Raw genomic sequence first — 22,399 nt, 5'->3', positions numbered from 1 at the left:
TATATATATATATATATATATATATATATATAGCTTATTCAAAAAAATATGTTCTAAAAAAAGGCCTGCTAATTAAAACACTACCATAAGGCATAAAGTGATAAAAAAATGGTAGCCAGTAGTCTAGTATTATGAATTTTTAATTTTTTTTTAACATGAACCGAGTCAAACGGTTCAACCACTGACTCAGTGGTTCGACCAATGACCTATTGACCCAGTGCCCCGACCGAGTCAATTACCGGGCCGAGTTTTATAACACTGGTTTAGACACTAAAATCAAGCTATTTGGACAATTTTACGAAAAGCTCGAAACTTTGAGCACAGAAAAACATAGAGAAAAACGACGGAATTGACGATCAGAAGTATGGAATAGCAACTATACCTCGATGCCTACGCGTAGCAACTGTCAGTGAGACGATCAGGCAAGAAACGGCGAAAATCTTTTCTCCTCCCTCTCCTCTCAAGCTCGCGGCCAACAATGGTGGAATGGTGAGAAATTTTTCATTTTTTTTTGCTATTTATAGGTAATGGAAAATGCGGGAAAATGAATATTTCGCGATTCCGATTTTTCCTGCGTATTCCTCTGTGAATTCTAAGATAGGTTCTGGCGACAGAATTCCAGAACGCAAAACAGGTTTCTTGGAATTAAGGCAAACGATCCAAAGTCGGTGTGAATCGATTTATTCCGAAAAACTACTTTTTGCAGTTGATGTCGAATGAGAAAATTTCGTTCTGAAGAAAGATTCAAAACATCGAAAGAAATAGGTGTACGCGGGTGAAATCTCCGTTTAAAGCTCCGAATAGAAAAAGTCTGCATCGTCGGTTGATTTTAGGGTTCTTGAACTATCAGGAGTTCAGTTTCGGCAAACTTCCGAGAATTGGAATTTGACATTCGTACATTCCAGGGTTTCGTATCGAAACGCTTGTCATGGAAAGGAATAAGAGAAATTATTATATTCCTCTTGAAGATTTTTGGAATTTATTCCTATAGTGTTCCAAGGGTTAAATTAATCTTTTCCTAAGGTTCTTGTCCTATGCGTAAACGAATAATACTTGCGTCATAAGTTTCGTCGATTCGAATGTTGTCCTTAACCTTCTCGTGAAATATCTTCTCCATACATTTATTCCATTTAATAAACATTTATCCAGTTTTCTTACTTCACGTTACATCGAACTTATTCGTGAATAAGAAATTTCACTAATTTTTTCTAAGCTTAAAAACTTGGGTCTCACAAGTCTCCATATCCTAGCTAGAGATGCAGTTTGTTTTTCTAAGGAGGCCTTCGTCTAGCCGTCCTATAATCACACTAAGCTCTAACTGTGGGCGGCTCAGTTCAATACCCTTGTCATAAAAGTTTATTTATAAGTAAAACTTATTGAAATAAAATCAAAATAGATTACAAATAGGTCTAATTTCTTTTCATAAACTAATAAACTTTCTTAAGAAATTTGTTCAAAACATTTTATAGGTAAACTATAAATACACATCAACTTTTCCAAATATTTGCATGACCATTTATTTTATAAAATAATCTTGACTGATTTATCAATTATATTTTTGAAATCGATTTATCAAATTTAACACACCGTTTACATTTTTTTGAACTTTTTTTTTGGAGATTAATCCATATTAAGTTATTTTTTGACAGTCATATTATGTTATTTAGTAATATATTACCAACTCTTCTTTTAAAAAAACCATTTAATTCCTAATAATAAGATAATAAATAGATTTGCTATCTTTCGTTTTTTAAAGTTAAAAGATAAACATTTTTTTTTGAAATTTAAAAGATATATATTAATATAGATAAAGTTGAGATACAACACCTCTACCGTATTTTTTTTATTACTTTTTCCTTCCTCAAAGCGGATATACGAATTAAATTAATCAATCTACACAAAAGGCAAGAGTCAGCTTTCAGTAATGATTCCTGAACCACTATACAGTAGAAACACCCCTAAACACCCATTTTTCCTGCGGATTTTGCTACGGGATTTCCTGCGGATTTTGCATCGGAAAAATTTGAAGGTAAAATTTGTAAGAAAATCCGCAGGAAAGTACTATTTTCGAACGAATTTTCGCAGGTAATGATTTTGCGGCGGTTAAATAACCGCCGTGTAAAATTGAAATTCCTAAATTAGGGATTTGGCCAAATAATACACTGAACTAACCACCTAAATACACATGACTAACCATAAAGCACAGAACCGTGTAAAGTTGAAATTCCTAAATTAGGGATTTGGCCAAATAATACACTGAACTAACCACCTAAATACACATGACTAACCATAAAGCACAGAACCGTGTAAAATTAAAATTCCTATATTAGGGATTTGGCCAAATAATACACTGAACTAACCACCTAAATACACATGACTAACCATAAAGCACAGAACCGTGTAAAATTGAAATTCCTAAATTGTAAGACCCAAGATTTTAAGCTTAGAATAAGTGGAAGAGATTTCCATTCACGATTAGGTTTGACGTATTGAGAAGGGAAACCTGAACAAAAGTTTATTAAAGGAAATATATTTATGAAGGAGAAAGTTCAGGAAAAGTTTAAAGAATGCATCGTGATCGATAAAAGTTATAGCGCGATCGTTTTACGCTTAAAACTAGTTCAGAAACCCTAGTATATAGCTAGTTTTCACTTTTAGGCACGACGGAAGTTAATTCCAAAAATCTTCAGAGAAATGTTAGAACTTCTCTTTTTCCATATATCAAAATCGTTTCGAGGCGAAACTCTAGGATCTACGAACGTCCGATTCCAATCATCGGAAGTTTGCCGAAAACGAAACCCTGGTTTTTCAAAACCCTAGAATTTCTCGACAATGAAGACTTTTTCTATTCAGAGCTTCAAATGAATATTCTACACGCGTACACCCATTTCTCTTGATGATTTCAATCTTTCTTCAGAAGGAAGTTTTCTATTCCGACATTCGATGCAAAAAGTGAAGGTATGAAAAACGGTAGAAAGGGGGGGGGGGGGTTTGAATAACGTTTTCAGAACAAAACTTCCACCTTAAAGATTTTGACAAATCTTTTGAGAACTTAAGTGCTAAAGATAAGAGATAGAAAAGCACACAAGGATTTTATCCTGGTTCACTTGATAAATCACTCAAGCTACTCCAGTCCACCCGTTAAGGTGATTTCTTCCTTCTTAGAATGAAGGCAATCCACTAATCAGGTAAGAGTTACAACTGCACTTGAAACCTACAAGTGACTAACAATTACACTGACTTAGCTCACACTAAGATTCACTCTCTTAGTCTTCTCTAGGATCCGATCAACCTTGATCTCCTAAAGGCAAACTATACAACTGTATATGAAGTTCTTGTTTACAAAGAAAGTGCTTCTAAAAAGCTTATAGTAAACACAATGAATTTCAAGATGAAAGAAAGCTTAGAATATTTTGAATATGTCTTGCGCGTGTATGTTGCTTCTACTTGGTTTCTTCGCCGCTTCTTTCAATCTTCAGCCTTTATATATACTCCAAGGATTAGGGTTGAGCGTTGCATGGGAAATGCTACCGTTGGAGGGCAGTTCTGGAAAATCCAGCTTCTGCTGTGGCTGAGAACGTTAGGTAGGTCGTCAGGAAGGTACACTTGCTTTTGTACTTGGATAGCGACTTGACCTTTTAACCTAGGAGACTTCTGATCAGGGGAATACTTCATATTGGAACTTGTGAAGCCGGTTGATCAGAGTCAGAGGGAAAGCACAGATCCTCTGACCATTGTATCTTCTGATTCTGAACTCAGAGGGAAGAACATGGCCTTAAGAGTTTCTTGCTTCTGGACTTCAGAGTTTCCACTATTCAGCTTCTGGATCTTCAGAGTCTTCTACACCATCAGAACATCTGAACCTTCAGTGTTTCTTGGTTATCAGAACTTCTGGATCTTCAGAGCTTCTAGCGACTGAGTCCACATCAGAGTTTGTATAGCTTCAGAACTTCTGAAGCTTTTCCACTGTTCATACTGAACATGGTGAATGCGAAAGCGTTGCTTGGGTCACTCTTTATACACAGTGCTTCTGATTTGTGTGAGATTGAGTTGAGGTCAGAGCCTGTAAATAGCACACTCAGAAAAACACGTTAGAGTACCACAATTGTTCATATCAAAAGGTTAACTTGTAATCATCAAAACATAGAGTTGTACTACTAGATCAAAACTTGATCTTACAATCTCCCCCTTTTTGATGATGACAAAACTAAGATTTTTGATGAACAATTCTTAAACATTAAACTGAATTCACTCAGAGTTTAGAGATATAGAATAATACTTATCCTGATGTGAATAGTTTATCTTGCTCATTCTGAATTCAAGTCACTGCTTGATTCTGAGCTTAGCTCCCCCTGAATCTAATACTTGATGAAAACGTTAGTAAAGTCTAGATTCTGAGCTAAATGATGTAAGAGTTCAGAGTGAAAAACTTATGACATAGATGAAGAACGAATAATCAGAGCGCATAAGTGATCAGAGTCAGGGACAAGGTATCAGAGTCTTGGGTATCAGAGTCAACTTAGAATCACTTCAGAAGAAGTGAAATGTATTCCTTGTATTTGCCCAGTGACACATCTATGGTCATGAAGGTGGAACTCTTAAATTCTCCAAAAGAAAAATAAATCACACTAACACATCTTACACATCAAAAACTGGGTTTACTCCCCCTTTTTGTCATAAGCAAAAAGCTTGGGGTGTGAAAAACTTAGCTTGAAGTACAAGGTACTCCCCCTCAGAGAAGGTCTAAGTTTAAAGAAAATGAAAACGATGTAAGAATCAGAGTTAGGCGAAAATAAATAGAAGAGTTAATGCAAGGGATGAACGTTTACCACCGGTCAAGTGAGTAAATAGAAGGGTCAGTTACCAAGAACTTAACCTCGAGAAACTGTAATAGCATTAACTTTCAGAGAGAAAGTGAAGCCTATAAAAAGCGTTGGAGAGAAAGGTAAGCTTCACACCTCGAATAATTTTCAGTAAGAAAAAAAATGGCATCATACAACGTAGCACTAGAAGAGCTGAGGAAGAAGGCCTTTGAAGAGGACTTGTTCCTGAACATCAGGCATCCAGAGGGTGCAACGACCATCGCGGAGCTGACACGGACACTGCTGGAAGAGGACCTGCGTCCAGAGTTGGAGAGAGACCTGAAGGAATTTCTTGCCTTCGTGGAGGAGGTGCAAGAACTCAGCCGGCTTGAACTCAAGCTGCTGGAAGAAAAAGAAATCTTGGAAAAGAAGCTCAGGACTTCAGAAGAGATTCTGGAGAAAGATGAGCTAAAGGTCAGACTCAACAACATCCAGCATGTACTGGAGCGTCTGGAGAAGGATAGGTCAGAGCAGCGCCAGGAGTGCAGAAGAATGAGGAGGGATCCTCCATTCTAGATTATATGATGTAAAGAAATATGATGTAAACATAGAACAATGAATAAAAAAGACTTTTGCAAACATATGTGACATAAGTATATAGATATATATGCATATATAATCACAAACGAACAAAAGAGAATAAATAAATAAAAAGAAACAGAGTTTAACAAAAGGAAAACAAAGTTAACGAAAAAGAAGAAAAAGAAGAGATCCTAAAAACTAAGGTTTGTCAGTGCGTCTCAGAAGTTCCATCATCATGTGCTTCATCTCAATCAGCATGGATTCATGAGTGTCAAGACGTTGTTCCATGATGTCGAGTCTGGATGAGCTTGTCTGAGTAGAGCTGGAAGGAACATTCTGAGCAGCTTGAGGTTCTGGAATGGAAGCAGAAGCAGCAGGAGTAAACACAACTGGTGCAAGTCGCTCTGCCTCAGCCTCAGCTTCAAGACGCTCTGCCTCAAGTCAGGCTTGTTCAGCCTGAGCTGCTGCTTCACGTGCAGCTTCGTCTGCTTGTTCTTTCTTTCTCTGGGCTTCTTCAATAGCTTCAAGAAGCTTATTTCTCTGTTCGAGTTCGTGAAGAGCCACCCTCCTAGCAAGCCTTTGCTTTGCAGCCTCAATGCTCTGACTGCCCTCTGCATGCAGGAGCTGCATCATAATTGGAACTTGAGCCACTAGCCAAGTGCTCAGATTGTTCCACTCATCAGCCACATTTTCAGCATTCTCACTGAGATCAGTCTGACCGTGCACATTGCGGAGCCTCAAAGAGGCTTCATGATAGAAGATATTGATGCACTCAGAGAGAGATGTGGGTTGAAGGTGAGTATAGGGAATTATGGAGAGGTTGGGTTCAGGAGAGGCTGGGTGATTGCTGCTATGGGCTTCAGAGGCACCTTGTGGAGAACCAATGTTAATCATGGGAGCATTGGGTTCAGAGGTTCCAAGGTGAGGGTCTGAAGTTTCAACCAGAGGGTGAGGTGATCTAACCGAGGATTGGTTAGACACTGATTGTTCAGGTTCAGGGTCTGGTTGAATGGGCTCTTGTTGGTCAGGGACAGGGTGAGCTTGTTGAACTAAGGGGTCTGCCTCTTGGATAGGATTGGCCAAGATAGGTTCATCTGGGTCAACTAGACGTTCAGGTCTAGGGCCAGGATATCTCCTAGGGCTTGGACAGGTAAGGTAATACTCTTCCAAGGCAGATACCTTTTCTTTTCTAACCTCCATGAATTTTCTAATTGATTCAGAGGTATTGGAGGGAGGAGAGTCAATAACATTGGTTGGGAAGGATACAGGTGTGAAGGCTGTTGAAGAGTCTGTATCCGTGGTTCTGGCAGCAGGACGTGCTGATGCTCTGAGAGCAGAGTGATCAGACGTTCTGGGTTGTGGTTCTGTTTGGTTGGGCTCGGGTTGGTCGTGGACGATTGGTTCAGAAGATAATGGGTCGTACGGAATGGTAAGGAGAGATGTTGGTTCTTCTGACCTAGAGGTTGGGTTCTGAAGCAGATTCCAGAGTGATGCTTCAGTAGGAGAAGGTTGAAAGAAGGAAGATCTTGGGGAATGTGGTGGAGAGGTGGTTTGTGTGGCTGGCTGGGATTCAGGAATAGGAGTGAGGGGATTTGAGGAGTGTTGGAGCAAAGCAGAAATAGGGAGTGCATCAAATAAATTCAAATCATCATCAGAAGCAAGTGCAGGCTTACTTGTATGTGCTGATGATCGAGTCACTCTGGCAGGAGGTTCAGTCCTTCTGACCACTTCAGCAGCTGGTTCCACCCGAGTAGGCTTCACCACGATTCTGACCTTCTTCTGCTTCTTCTTTGGAGGACCATCCTCACTATCATCATCATCACCATCATCAGGCTTTCTCTTCGTCTTCTTGACCAGAGGGACATCAGATTCTTCAGAGGATTATTCCAGAACCATCTTCCTCTGAGCTTTCTTCTTTGGAGGAGAAGGAAACTCTGGAGCTGGCGGTAGTCTGCTGATGAAATCATCAAGGTCAATCTCGAATCCTTGAGCCCTGAGGTCTTCAACATAGCATCTGATGGCTTCAGGATGGTCTGCTTGAGTCCACAGAGGGTAGTCATTCAGAGGCATTCTTCTTCCTCTGATCTCAGAAGATGAGTCTTCATGAGCAGGAGCAATCTTCTTCTGGATTAAGCCCATCTTCTTCAAGGAGTTTGCAGTGAAGACATCACTGACAATTGTGCTCAAATCCTCTGTGCAACCAGCATCGATCAAATCTTGCACCAAGTTGCTTTCAATGAGAAAGTCTGAGAGCAGCCTCCCAAAAGGGATGTATTTGATTGCAGACTTGATGGAGGCGGTGGTGCGAGACTTCCGGATGCATTCCTTCAAGTAGGAGAACAGGAAGTAGGGAAGGCAGATCTTCTCCTGATCTTGGATGAAGAACAGCATCGCCTTCTGGTTGAAGTTGATGTAATCTGGGGAACTGCCCTTCGGTCTCTGATAGATGCAGTTGAGCAGGATCTTGTGCCAGATTCTGAGTTTGGGGTGAAGATCCATCACCTTGTAACTCGTCTTGCCCGGTTTGAAGGTGGTGTACAGGGCCTTGTTGACTTTGTCTTTGGTGATGGGTTTCAGCTTGGATTCCGTCAGTTGGAACCGATACCCATAAGCAGTTTCTGCTCCTAGCAGATTCACGAATGACTTCTCAGTGATAATGATCTTCCTGCCAAGAATGTGAGAGACCACCTGAGTGTCATCGCAGTCTGCGTGCTTCCAGAATTCCTTTACCAATTTCTCATACACCGGTCCTCGAAGTCGATTGAAATAGTTTCCCCAACCTTGAGCTTGAATTTCAGGACGAAGATCATACCCATTTGCAGCCAAGTTATCGAGGTTGAATCTCCATTCTGCCAGGACTTGGAGTTCCTCAGGAGCAAATACGCAGTGAACGGCACAGCCCCGTTCTGCAATAGGAACAATCTGCTCTTGAACTTGAACTTGTTCTTGTGCCGGGTTCTCAGAGCCCCTTTGACCCGTTGCCAAACCAACTTCCATGTGAGGGAACTGAGGTGCATCTGCAGTAGATCTTCTGGTTTGTCTCACCATTTTGAAGAGGTTGAAGGTTTGAGGTAGAAGATGAAGTTTGAAGGATGAAGAGAGATCGAGAGAGAAATCAAGAAAGAGGCGGTTTTGAAAAGCAGAGAGTGCGAGAGTGAAAACCGGAAGTGAACGAGAACGTGTGTGTATAGTGGGTTTTATCAAATAACCGTTGTTGATTCAAAAAGCACTGTAAGATCAACGGTTGAAAATTAAAGATAGATAGTAACAGTAAAATACACAATCACACACAGGAGATAAGCATATCTACACGCAATCATAACAGACTGTCACACGGGCACAAGGAATTATGCATCAGAAATTCTGACACACGTGTTGTTGTCTCAGCTTCAGAGTCAGTACCAGTGGGCACACACACTCTGATTGAGTTACCTTCTGGACTAGACATCTTCTGATCAAGAAGTATCATAGTCAGAGGTTCTGATCCATCTTCACTCTGGACAAAAGTCCATGTTTAGATTTTTCAGAATAAAATTAAATCTATCCTCTGCTAAGGGCTTTGTAAAGATATCTGCCCATTGATGGTCAGTATCAACAAACTTCAGAAGAAGTACGCCCTTCTGCACATAATCTCTAATGAAGTGATACTTTACCTCAATGTGCTTTGCCCTTGAATGCAAGATAGGATTCTTGCTCAACGAGATTGCAGCAGTGTTATCACAATAAATTGGGATATTGCTCTCAAGGATCTGATAATCCTCCAGCTGATGTTTCATCCAGAGCATCTGAGTGCTGCATATTGCTGCTGAGATATATTCTGCCTCTGCAGTTGATAGTGCAATGGTTGATTGCCTCTTGCTTGCCCATGAGACTAGATTGCTTCCCAGAAATTGACAATTTCCAGAAGTACTTTTTCTCTCTGTTCTATCTCCAGCATAATCAGCATCACAATAACCTGAAAGCTTATACTCTGATGTTTTCTTATACATCAAGCCAAGGTTAGTGGTGCCTTTCAGATACCTTAGGATCCTCTTAACAGCAGTTAAGTGGGTTTCCCTTGGATCTGATTGGAAACGAGCACATAAGTGAACACTAAATAATATGTCTGGCCTAGATGCAGTTAAGTATAGAAGTGAACCTATCATTCCACGATAGAGCTTCTGACATACTTTACCACTTTTATCTTCTTTCTCCAAAATGCATGTAGGATGCATTGGAGTCTTGGCCACTGTAGATTCCAGCATATTGAACTTCTTCAGAAGTTCTTTACTGTACTTGCTCTGATGGATATATGTTCCTTCTGGTGTTTGATCAACTTGTATTCCCAGAAAGTACTTTAATTGTCCCATCATACTCATCTCAAATTCAGCCTGCATCATCTCAGAAAATTCTTTGCATAGAGATTGATTAGCAGAACCAAATATAATATCATCAACATAAATTTGCACAATTAAGATATCATCTTTATAAGTCTTGCAAAAAAGAGTTGTATCTACTTTACCCCTTACAAACTCATTCTCCAGAAGGAATGAGCTAAGTCTCTCATACCATGCTCTGGGAGCTTGCTTCAGACCGTAGAGTGATTTCTTCAATTTGAACACATGGTCTGGTTTCTTTTCATCTTCAAAACCTGGGGGTTGATGAACATAGACTTCCTCTGAGATATAACCATTTAGGAAGGCACTCTTTACGTCCATCTGATGTAGAACTATGTTGTGATTTACTGAGAAGGAGATCAACAGTCTAATTGCCTCCAGTCTTGCTACCGGAGCAAATGTTTCAGTGTAGTCTATTCCTTCCTGCTGGCTGTAGCCTTGAGCAACTAGCCTTGCCTTGTTTCTGACTACTTCTCCTTTCTCATTTAGCTTGTTTCTGAATACCCATTTCGTTCCAATAACATGGACACTCTCAGGCTTCTTCACTAAGCTCCAAACATCGTTCTTGGAGAATTGATTCAGTTCTTCTTCCATGGCCAGAATCCAATCCTTGTCCTGAAGAGCTTCATCTATGGACTTGGGTTCAATTAAGGACACCAATCCTTTCAGACTCAGCAAGGTCTCTTCAGAGGGTCTGAAGGCAGATCTGGTTCTGACTGGTTCATCTTTGTTGCCCAGAATCAATTCCTTAGGGTGAGCTGCAGTGATTCTGCTCTTCTTCAGAGTTTGTGAGTTAGAGGGACCAGCTTCTTCCTCTGGTTCATCTTCCTCTGGCTCAACTTCCTCTGGAGCTTTGCCTTTGTCAGAAACATTAATGCTTAAATCTGCAAACTTTTCAACTAGCTTTGACTGGTCAGAGTCAAGCTTATCATCAAATCTAACATGAATAGATTCTTCAATAGTCTTAGCATCAGTATTATAAAATCTAAAACCTTTAGATCTATCAGAATAACCAAGTAATAGACACTTAGAAGACTTAGCATCAAATTTATGCAATCTATCCTTAGTATTGAGAACATAACAAACACAGCCAAAAGGATGAAAATAAGAAATGTTGGGTTTTATGTTCTTCCACAATTCATAAGGAGTCTTATTCAGAATTGGTCTCACAGAGATTCTGTTCTGAATGTAACATGCTGTATTTACTGCCTCTGCCCAAAAGTGCTTAGCCATGCCAGTTTCTTGGAGCATGGTTCTAGCCATCTCCTGAAGAGTTCTGTTCTTCCTCTCAACAACACCATTTTGTTGAGGAGTTCTGGGACAAGAGAAATCATGTGCAATTCCATAGGAATCAAACAGACTCTCAAACTTGTCATTCTCAAACTCTCCACCATGGTCACTTCTGACACGCACAATCCTACAAGCCTTCTCGTTTTGCACTTGAGCAATGAAGGTAGAGAACACAGCATGAGACTCATCCTTGCGGGTTAGAAACTTTACCCATGTCCAGCGGCTATAGTCATCAACGATAACCATCCCATATCTCTTGCCACCTATAGACTCAGTTTTCACTGGTCCAAAGAGGTCGATATGCAGAAGTTCCATTCTTTGCCTTGAAAGGGACTTTTGTGAATTTGCCTTTCTGACATGCTTCACAAAGAGCGTCTGAAGCGAACTTCAGATTGGGTAAGCCCCTGACAAGGTTTAGCTTGCTCAGCTGAGAAATCTTTCTCATACTGGCATGCCCTAACCGTCTATGCCATACCCACTGCTCTTCATTAACAGACAGAAGGCACTTCACATTCTGAGCCTCCAACTCAGATAATCTGATCTTATAAATGTTGTTCTTCCTCTTGCTGTTAAACAGAACAGAGCCATCGATCTGACTTACAGCCCGGCAGGACTTTTGATTGAATATAACATCATAACCCTTGTCAGCTAATTGACTTATAGACAATAAGTTATGTGTTAAGCCGTCTACCAATAAAACATTATCAATGCATGGACTACTATCTACACAAATAGTACCAGTACCAACAATTTTACCCTTTTCATTTCCTCCGAAGCCAACTTCGCCTCCAGGCTTAAGTTTCAGCTCTCGGAACATACGCTTTTCTCCCGTCATGTGACGCGAGCATCCACTGTCCAGATACCATGATTGGTGTTTCAGTGGAGCTATCAAGGATATCTGCAACATAGATGATCTTGTCCTTAGGTACCCACTTTCTGGGTCCTCTTTTGTTAGTTACCCCAGAGGTTCTGATCACCTTGGGTGTCTCAACATAATATTTTAAAGGAATATTTGCATGATATTTAGTCATAGAGAAAGATCCCTTTTTAAGAGGATGTTTAGCAACTTTAGCAGGTACAGGATCAGGCAATATGGTACCAGAGGGAACAAAGCATTCATACAAGGATTTAGCTTTAGACACAGAAGGCTCATTTCTAATTGGTTTAGAATAGCCAATGCCATGCATTCCATTTCTGCTTACGCCATAGATCATTGAAGCCATTAAGCTTCTATCCACGCTTTTAGCTAGGAATCTTTGAAAAGACTTTTCATACTTAGATTCATTTCTACAATCAGAGGCATCACAGGCAACAATTTCTTCTAACTTAGCAATCTGGTTCTTAAGCACAGAGTTAGAATTTACCAAAGCATGATTTTCATTTTTCAAATCAGAAATAATTTTCTCATGTTCAGAAGGAGTCTTAGAGACAGCAGATAAGTTCTTTTTCAACTTTTTATGCTTAGACAATAAAGAGTTATACTTATCCATGATATCAGACAAAGCATGTTTCAGTTCAGAGGTAGAGAAGGAAGCGAATACCTCATTTTCATCGTCTGAGTTAGGATCTCCTTCTGATTCTGAGTCAGAGTCAACAGCTTCCTTTGACTCTGCTCCTTTGTCTTTGACAATGGCCATGAGTCCTTGGACTTCACCATTAGAGTCAACATCCTCTGACTCTGATTCATCGAATGTCACCATCAGACTCTTCTTGGTCTTGAAGTGCTTCTTTGGCTTCTTGTCTTTCTTCAACTTTGGACAATCACTTTTGTAGTGTCCAGATTCTTTGCACTCAAAACATGTGACTTCCTTGATTGAAGACTTCTTCTGGCCTGAGGACTCATACTTGCCTTTTGCCTTTCCAGAGCCTTTGAACTTGCTCTGCCTGTGCTTCCAGATGCGGTTGAGTCTCTTGGAGATCAGAGTCAGCTCATCTTCATCAGAATCTTCTGATGCTTCTTCAGATTCTTCTTCTTCAGCTTGAAGAGCCTTTGACTTCTCAACCTTAGCCTTTTCAGATTTGGATTTCAAGGCTATGGACTTTTTCCTCAGATCTTGCATCTCTGAGCGTTTCAGCTCATGGCATTTCAAAATGCTGATGAGTTCTTCTAAACTCATATTCTCAACGTCTCTCGTGAGCTCTATTGAAGTCACCAAAGGCATCCAACTTTCAGGAAGACACCTGATGACCTTTATGACATGATCTTTTGTTGTGTAGCTCTTGTTGAGAGGTCGTATGCCAGCTACAAGCAATTGAAATCTGGAGAACATTTCTTCAATGGACTCATTTGGCTCCATGATGAAGGATTCATACTTTTGGATCAAAGACAATGCCTTTGATTCTTTGACTTTCTTGTTTCCTTCATGAGACATCTTCAGAGAATCAAAAATGCCTTTAGCAAACTCACGATCGGTAATCTTCTGGTACTCCTCATAGGAAATAGCACTTAGAAGAATTGCTCTTGCTTTGTGATGTTGTGAGTACAGCTTCTTTTGTTCTGCAGTCATCTCTGACCTTGGGATCTTCTTGCCATCTGCATCAACTGGACGCTCATAGCCATCCACAATAATATCCCAGAGATCTGCATCGAAACCCAGAAAGAAACTTTCCAGTCTATCTTTCCAATATTCGAACCTTTGACCATCGAACATAGGAGGCTTTGCGTTGTAACCATCTCTTTGAGTTTCACTGGTGGTGGCAGCCATTGTTTTTCACACCGGCCCGGATCACTGAACACTGTTAGGTGTGGTAATCAGAACTTGCGCTCTGATACCAATTGAAGGTATGAAAAACGGTAGAAAGGGGGGGTTTGAATAACGTTTTCAGAACAAAACTTCCACCTTAAAGATTTTGACAAATCTTTTGAGAACTTAAGTGCTAAAGATAAGAGATAGAAAAGCACACAAGGATTTTATCCTGGTTCACTTGATAAATCACTCAAGCTACTCCAGTCCACCCGTTAAGGTGATTTCTTCCTTCTTAGAATGAAGGCAATCCACTAATCAGGTAAGAGTTACAACTGCACTTGAAACCTACAAGTGACTAACAATTACACTGACTTAGCTCACACTAAGATTCACTCTCTTAGTCTTCTCTAGGATCCGATCAACCTTGATCTCCTAAAGGCAAACTATACAACTGTATATGAAGTTCTTGTTTACAAAGAAAGTGCTTCTAAAAAGCTTATAGTAAACACAATGAATTTCAAGATGAAAGAAAGCTTAGAATATTTTGAATATGTCTTGCGCGTGTATGTTGCTTCTACTTGGTTTCTTCGCCGCTTCTTTCAATCTTCAGCCTTTATATATACTCCAAGGATTAGGGTTGAGCGTTGCATGGGAAATGCTACCGTTGGAGGGCAGTTCTGGAAAATCCAGCTTCTGCTGTGGCTGAGAACGTTAGGTAGGTCGTCAGGAAGGTACACTTGCTTTTGTACTTGGATAACGACTTGACCTTTTAACCTAGGAGACTTCTGATCAGGGGAATACTTCATATTGGAACTTGTGAAGCCGGTTGATCAGAGTCAGAGGGAAAGCACAGATCCTCTGACCATTGTATCTTCTGATTCTGAACTCAGAGGGAAGAACATGGCCTTCTGAGTTTCTTGCTTCTGGACTTCAGAGTTTCCACTATTCAGCTTCTGGATCTTCAGAGTCTTCTACACCATCAGAACATCTGAACCTTCAGTGTTTCTTGGTTATCAGAACTTCTGGATCTTCAGAGCTTCTAGCGACTGAGTCCACATCAGAGTTTGTATAGCTTCAGAACTTCTGAAGCTTTTCCACTGTTCATACTGAACATGGTGAATGCGAAAGCGTTGCTTGGGTCACTCTTTATACACAGTGCTTCTGATTTGTGTGAGATTGAGTTGAGGTCAGAGCCTGTAAATAGCACACTCAGAAAAACACGTTAGAGTACCACAATTGTTCATATCAAAAGGTTAACTTGTAATCATCAAAACATAGAGTTGTACTACTAGATCAAAACTTGATCTTACAAAAAGCAACTTATCGGGTAAAATAGTTTTATACCGACTATGCTTTAGTTGCCAAAAATACAAGGAGACCTCTTTTTAGTTTTGGAATTCTTTTGCCAAAACATATCTATTAATTCATGGAGAATGAAGCCGGAAAAATCAGATTCGCGAAACTTTCATTTTCCCGCGAATTTCCAACCTTTATATATAGCAAAGAAAGGAAGAAAAACTCAAATTTTCCTCCATTTTCTCTCCTCAAAGCCGCGAGTTCACCAAGGAAGAAGGAGAAGAAGATTTTGTTCAATCCTTGCTTGATCTTTGATCAATCAGTTGCTGCTTCAAGGCTTCGAGGTATAGTCGCTAATCCTTACCTCTGATCGCTTTTTCCATAGCTTTTCTGTAGAGTTTTCTGAGCGGATAGTTTATGGGTTTTTGCAAAACTATCCTGAATCTTTCATTTCTGATTCTAAACCTCTTCTATATGTGCCCAAGATCACTTCTGCCGGATTAGATTTTCCGTTATGTCGCCGGAATTCCGCCGGAATCAATTTTAGCCTTAAATACCCATTTTTGGAGTTTTTGAGGTAAAGCTTCAACCTTTAGGCTGAAAACTATCGCCTTAGCTTAGTGCTAGTAGGATTAGTTGTCATAAACGTCGTTGGTGACGTCCCTGCAAAATTTTATTTTTGGGATTTCAGTTTTGAAAAATCCTAAGTTAAAAATCATGACCAAAATACCCCTGCGACAGTTTTTGATCCGATAATTCTTCCGAGTTCAGAATACCCTTAGTTACGGCTTATGAAAGCATAGGAACCAAGTTTGATCGAAGAAAAACCGAGCCCCATAATTGCACAAAGTGGCCGAGCCCTATTAGGGGGGAGGAGGAAAATTTCCTTTTCCGAAAACTTGTCTTTCGCGCTAGTTTATCGTACCTTAGGGTATAGATTACTTCGAGTAACCTTAGTAAGTATCGATAGCTTAGTTTCCGATAGATTCTGATAGTATTCTGTGATTTTATTGTAAAGGTGCTTTTGAGGATTTCCCCGAGGACCAACACTTTGAGAGCGAGGAAGCACTAGTTGATCATTCTGGAGAACTTTCAGGTGAGGGCTTCTCACTGAATCTCTAGTTAATGCCTAGGGTCGATGTTTCGACATTGTTTACTGTTTATGCACTGGATTGTGTGTGATTGGAAAATGTTTTCTGAGGCTTCGGCTGACAATGTAGATGATTCATCTACTGAATGTTTTTGAGATTGACTTACATGCTATGTGCTAAGTGGGTAATCTAGGATGTGTGGTGCATGCTTTATATGCTAAGTGCTAAGTGTTTATGATGGGATTCTTCGATATATGACATGTTGTTGATTGTGATGATTTAAATATGCTCTGCACTGGAATCTGAGATTCTGAATGGTGAGAATAGCGGGCAGGTCATGCCGATTTTATTTTGAGAGTTTTGAGAAAGTTTGATAGGACGAACGAGGTTCGGGCCTTAATTTTGTTTAGTGGATCGAGACATCCTCTGGAAGCGACTTGGGATTGGGAGATCCTGAAAATGTATAAGACTTGCGATAAGACAAAATGGAATCTATTTTATAAAGAAAATTCATAAGACCTTAAATAACCTCAAAATCTTTAAGTAATGATAACAACCTCGAAGGAAGGCATTGGAAGTCAAATCATAGTTTTGGAAAAACGAGGAGTGTCGTCGGATCCAAGTGTTGAGTTTGTTGTTGTGCTGTTGGAGCAGCGTTTTGTTGTTGTGCTGTTGGAGCAGCGTTTATTGTTGTGCTGTTGGAGCAGCGTTTGTTATTGTGCTGTTGGAGCAGCGTTTGTTGTGGTGCTGTTGGAGCAGCTATGTGTCGTTATGAAGTGTGTCTTTTGGTCGCAGAATCGACTTTACCTTAGGGTAAACTTTTAGAGACTTTAACTTCCCTAGAACACGTGGCGACGTGTCGAGTGAGGACGGAGACGTTGTTTGACTAATCATTTTGCATACATGCAACATTAATGAGGTATTAACACAGGACGTACTCTGGACCTCGTCGGTTTCCAAAATGGTCATAAGACCCGGAATGCCGTGGAAGAGCGTTTGTAGACGTCTCTTGTAGCAGACCGAAATGGCAGACCTACGGGTTTACTGCTGATCTGGCTACCTTTGTGTGGTGTAAGAGGCACGCGGGCCGAAATGGTTCCACCGTGGCTGGTGTTAGGGCTGATCCGTTTGATGTCCATCCCTTTCCGGAATGCATGTGGTTAACTGGGTTAACCTGCATATCATTTCATGCAACATGCATACTGACTTAGTGATGAGTGTGTTTGAAACTTGTTAATTCTATTTGAGGCATGTTAACTGTGATTTATCGTCGTTTATATTCATCATGAGATATGCAACCCTAGGATGTTATCCCTAGCTAAAAGCCTAAGTGGCTATCCTATTATCTGTATCTATCCTTGCTATTATTTACATAATTCTTTGGAGTTGACCCTCGCGTCTTCTGTGTGTGCTTTGGCGAACAAACGCCCTTTGTCAGATGTCTTTGGCGGACTAGTTCACGACGGTTCACCCTTCGGGGGAAACTAGAGTTGGGATGCTGGAACAGGAGCGCATCGCGATAGCGAGCGGAGGACGGAGGATGTACCTAGACTTAGTCGTTCTGGATTCAGATTCGGACGACGATCACGCTAGCACGTAGGATTGAGTGTTAGTGTGAGCTCCTCGAGATGGGATTAGTGTAGGAGTAGAGTCTTATCTCTGAACATCATTTGTTTGCTTTGGGGACAGGGCAGTTTCCCACCTATAGCTTTTTGTGTGGTTCCTTTACGGGAATCACAGAGAGTTGGTTGGACTTAAGAGGTCTTTGTTGGGTCCAGGTGGGCCAGCATCCTGCCTGCAGTTAGCATTCGAAACTGGGCGCTGTCTGCTACGCTATAAGAAATAACGTTGCGCCCTCACTAACACCAATTGGTTTTGGCGTAGTGGTAAGCGCGTGATCCTACAAGTGGTATCAGAGTTAAAACTTATCCTGATGTGTATAGTTTATCTTGCTCCTTCTGAATCCAAGACTCGTGCTTGATTCTGAGCTAAGCTCCCCCTGAATCTAATACTTAATATCAATGTTAGTAATATCTAGATTCTGAGCTAAATAAAATAGGAGTTGTCAAGATACTATAAGTTCTCCCCCTTTTTGTCATAAGCAAAAAGAATGAAGGTGGAAAAAAAATAGTAAGAGCAAAAGACGAAATACTCCCCCTCAGAAGGAATACCAAGGGATACTTGGCTGCTGATTAGTATATCTTCTGATGAGAGCAGAAGTGTCAAAGTCCAGAGGTTCTGGTGACATCTCCATTCTGGAAAAAATTCCATCTTCAGATGCTTCAGAATGAAAAGCTATGAACCTACTCTTCTTCTGATGACGCAAGTCAGAAGTTGTAGTAGCATCTTCTGATGTTGTTGCTTCTGGTTTGACAAGTTCTGAGTCTTTGTTTCTTTCTGAAACAGTCATGCTCATCTCTGCAAGCTTTTTCAGCTAGCTTTGACTTGTCAGAGTCAAGCTTATCATTAATTCTAACATGAATAGCGTTCAGAATATCAACAGAGGGGTTCATATCAAAAACCAATGATTCCTTGACCAAATCTTACTCTACTGATGCCTCCAAGAACAACTTCACCTTCAGGTTCAAGTTTTGGATCTTGGGGCATATGTCTTTCTCCCGTCATGTGTTGCTTGCATCCACTGTCCAGGTTCCATGGTTGGAGTTTCGATGGACCTATTGAAGATACCTGCAACATATATAATCTTATCCCTAGGTACCCACTTTCTGGGTCCTTTCTTGTTAGTTAGCCCAGAAGTTCTGACAACTTTGGGTCTTTCAACAGGATAATATAAAGGAATTTGAGCATGATATTTTGACATAGAGAAAATTCCTTTCTTAAGAGATGATGGAGCAACTTCAGAAGGTTTAGAATAACCAATGCTATATATTCCATTTCTGCTTACGCCATAGATCATTGAAGCCATTAAGCTTTTGTCTACGCTTTTAGCCAGGAATCTTTGAAAAGACTTTTCATACTTAGATTCATTTCTACAATCAGAGGCATCACAAGCAACTATATCTTCTAACTTAGCAATCTGGTTCTTAAGCACAGAGTTAGAATTTACCAAAGCATGATTATCATTTTTCAAATCAGAAATAATTTTCTCATGTTCAGAAGGAGTCTTGGAAACAGCAGATAAGTTCTTTTTAAGCTTCTTATGCTTAGACAATAAGGAGTTATACTTATCCATAATATCAGACAATGCATGTTTCAGTTCAGAGGTAGAGAAAGAAGCGAATACCTCATTTTCATCGTCTGAGTTAGGATTTCCTTCTGATTCTGAGTCAGAGTCAACAGCTCCCTTTGACTCTGCTTCCTTGTCTTTGACAATAGCCATGAGTCCTTGGACTTCACCATCAGAGTCAACATCCTCTGACTCTGGTTCATCAAATGTCACCATCAGACTCTTCTTTGTCTTGAAGTGCTTCTTTGACTTTTTGTCCTTTGATGAGACTTTGAATTTGCTCTGCCTGTGCTTCCAGATGCAGTTGAGCTTTCTGGATATCAGAGTCAGCTCATCTTCATCAGAATCTTCAGAGGCTTCTTCAGATTCTTCTGCTTCTGCTTGGAGAGCCTTAGCCTTTTCAGATTTGGATTTCAAGGCTATAGACTTCTTCTTCTGATCCTGATGTTCAGCACGCTTTAGTTCATGACACTTCAGTATGCTTATGAGTTCTTCCAAACTCATCTGCTCAACATCTCTAGTTAGCTCCAAGGAAGTTATCAAAGGCATCCAGCTTTCAGGAAGACCTCTAAGGATCCTCATGACATGATCCGCAGTGGTGTAGCTATTGCTGAGGGGTCTTATTCGAGCAATAATCAACTGGAATCTGGAAAACATATCCTCAATGAATTCGTCAGGTTCCATTTGGAAGGATTCATTTTTCTGGATCAAAGACAGTGCCTTTGATTCTTTCACTTTCTTGTTTCCTTCATGAGACATCTTCAAGGATTCAAAGATGCCCTTGGCGGAATCACGATCAGTAATTTTCTCATATTCTTCATATGAAATGGCACTTTGCAGAATAGCTCTTGATCTGTGATGATCTCTGAACTCCTTCTTTTGATCTTCACTCATCTTCTCCCTTGGGATCTTTACACCATGTTCATCGACAGGAGGGGTGTAGCCATCAACAACAAAATCCCAAAGATCAGGATCAAAGCCAAGAAAGAAGCTTTTGATTCTATCTTTCCAAAAATCAAATCTCTGACCATCAAAGATAGGTGGTCTTGCACTGTATTGATATTTGCTTGTAGTAGTGGTGGAATCCATGAGTTTTTCACACTGGCCCGGATATACTGAACACTGTTAAGTGTGGTAATCAGAACTTGCGCTCTGATACCAATTGAAGGTATGAAAAACGGTAGAAAGGGGGGGGGGTTTGAATAACGTTTTCAGAACAAAACTTCCACCTTAAAGATTTTGACAAATCTTTCGAGAACTTAAGTGCTAAAGATAAGAGATAGAAAAGCACACAAGTATTTTATCCTGGTTCACTTGATAAATCCCTCAAGCTAATCCAGTCCACCCGTTAAGGTGATTTCTTCCTTCTTAGAATGAAGGCAATCCACTAATCAGATAATTGTTACAACTGCACTTGAAACCTACAAGTGACTAACAATACACTGACTTAGCTATCACTAAGATTCACTCTCTTAGTCTTCTCTAGGATCCGATCAACCTTGATCTCCTAAAGGAATCACCACTAAGATTCACTCTCTTAGTCTTCTTAAGGATACTGACCTACCCGGTCCCTTAAGGAAAATCAAACAACTGTTTGAGGTTGGTGTTTACAAAGGTTTGCTTCTAAATAAGCTGAGTGTAAACTAAATAAGAACAGATGAAGAAAGTAGAGGCTTGAATCTTTTCTTGTATTGCAGCTCTTGATTTTTCTCTCTTCGCTTTCTTCTTTTTCTTCAGCCTTTTATAGTCCAAGTTGCAAAGGATATTTCTGTTGAGAGAATATGACCGTTGGAGGGCATTTCTGGAACTTCCAGAACCTGCTGTGGCTGAACCTTGGTAGGTAGGTTTTTCAGAATAGTACACTGCTCTTGTACTTCTTGATAGAGACATTTGCCTTTAACCAATGACTTCTGATCAGAGGAATGCTTCGTGTTGGAACTTGTGAAGCTTGGTGATCAGAGTCAGAGGGAAGCTTGGATCCTCTGACCTTCGTAACTTCTGCTTCTGAACCTTCAGAGCTTCTGGACCATCAGAGCCTCTGGTCCCTCAGAGCTTCTGGTCTTCAGATCTTCTGATCCTCTGATCTTCAGATCCTCTGATCCTCAGATCTTCTGATCTTCTGATCTACAGTTCTTCTGATCCTCTGATCTTCTGTTCTTCTGATCCTCTGATCTTCTGATCCTCAGATCTTCTGACGAATATATCTTCTGGTGTCAGAATCAGAACCTGTTTGTCAAAACACTCAAGACAAATATTAGAGTATCATAGTTGTTCATCCACAAATAAATACTTGTTATCATCAAAACATAGAGTTGTACCACATGACCAAATCTTGATCTTACAATCTATTGAAGGTGTGAAAAACGACTAGAAGGGGGGGGGGGTTGAATAGCGTTTTTAATATAAAAACTTTCCCCTTAAGTTTTAAAGTAAATCTTTTCTCTTCTGGATTGTTGGGTCCAGGTGGGCCAGCATCCTGCCTGCAGGTAGCATTCGAAACGGGGCGCTGTCTGCTACGCTATAAGAAATAACGTTGCGCCCTCACTAACACCAATTGGTTTTGGCGTAGTGGTAAGCGCGTGATCCTACAAGTGGTATCAGAGCCAGGTCCCGTGTTCGAATCCCACGGAAGGCATGCTGTGCAGCTAGTTTGGCTGGCAGGTGCTGGGGGGGGGGATTGTTGGGTCCAGGTGGGCCAGCATCCTGCCTGCAGGTAGCATTCGAAACGGGGCGCTGTCTGCTACGCTATAAGAAATAACGTTGCGCCCTCACTAACACCAATTGGTTTTGGCGTAGTGGTAAGCGCGTGATCCTACAGTCTTGTTTTAGGCCATCTGGGCTGACTTATTCTTATTTTGAGGGACAGTGTTGCAGACCCTTAACCTTTCTTTTGGATTATACCTTTTGCCTACGGGCGTTCTTTTCTACTACTTTCCGTCACTGGAGGTTACTCGTGACGAGGTTGGGTACTTACAGCGGGGGCTGTAAATATATATTGTATAATAGTTTTATCGCTTTTTGCATTTGGGTTTATATAATTCAGTCTTGTCTTAGTTATTATATCGAAAAAAAAATATTCACGTATTTC

Source organism: Lotus japonicus, chromosome 5 (genome assembly GCF_012489685.1).
Source record: "Lotus japonicus ecotype B-129 chromosome 5, LjGifu_v1.2".
Classification (NCBI taxonomy): domain Eukaryota; kingdom Viridiplantae; phylum Streptophyta; class Magnoliopsida; order Fabales; family Fabaceae; genus Lotus; species Lotus japonicus.
Note: the sequence above shows the minus strand (reverse complement) of the source record.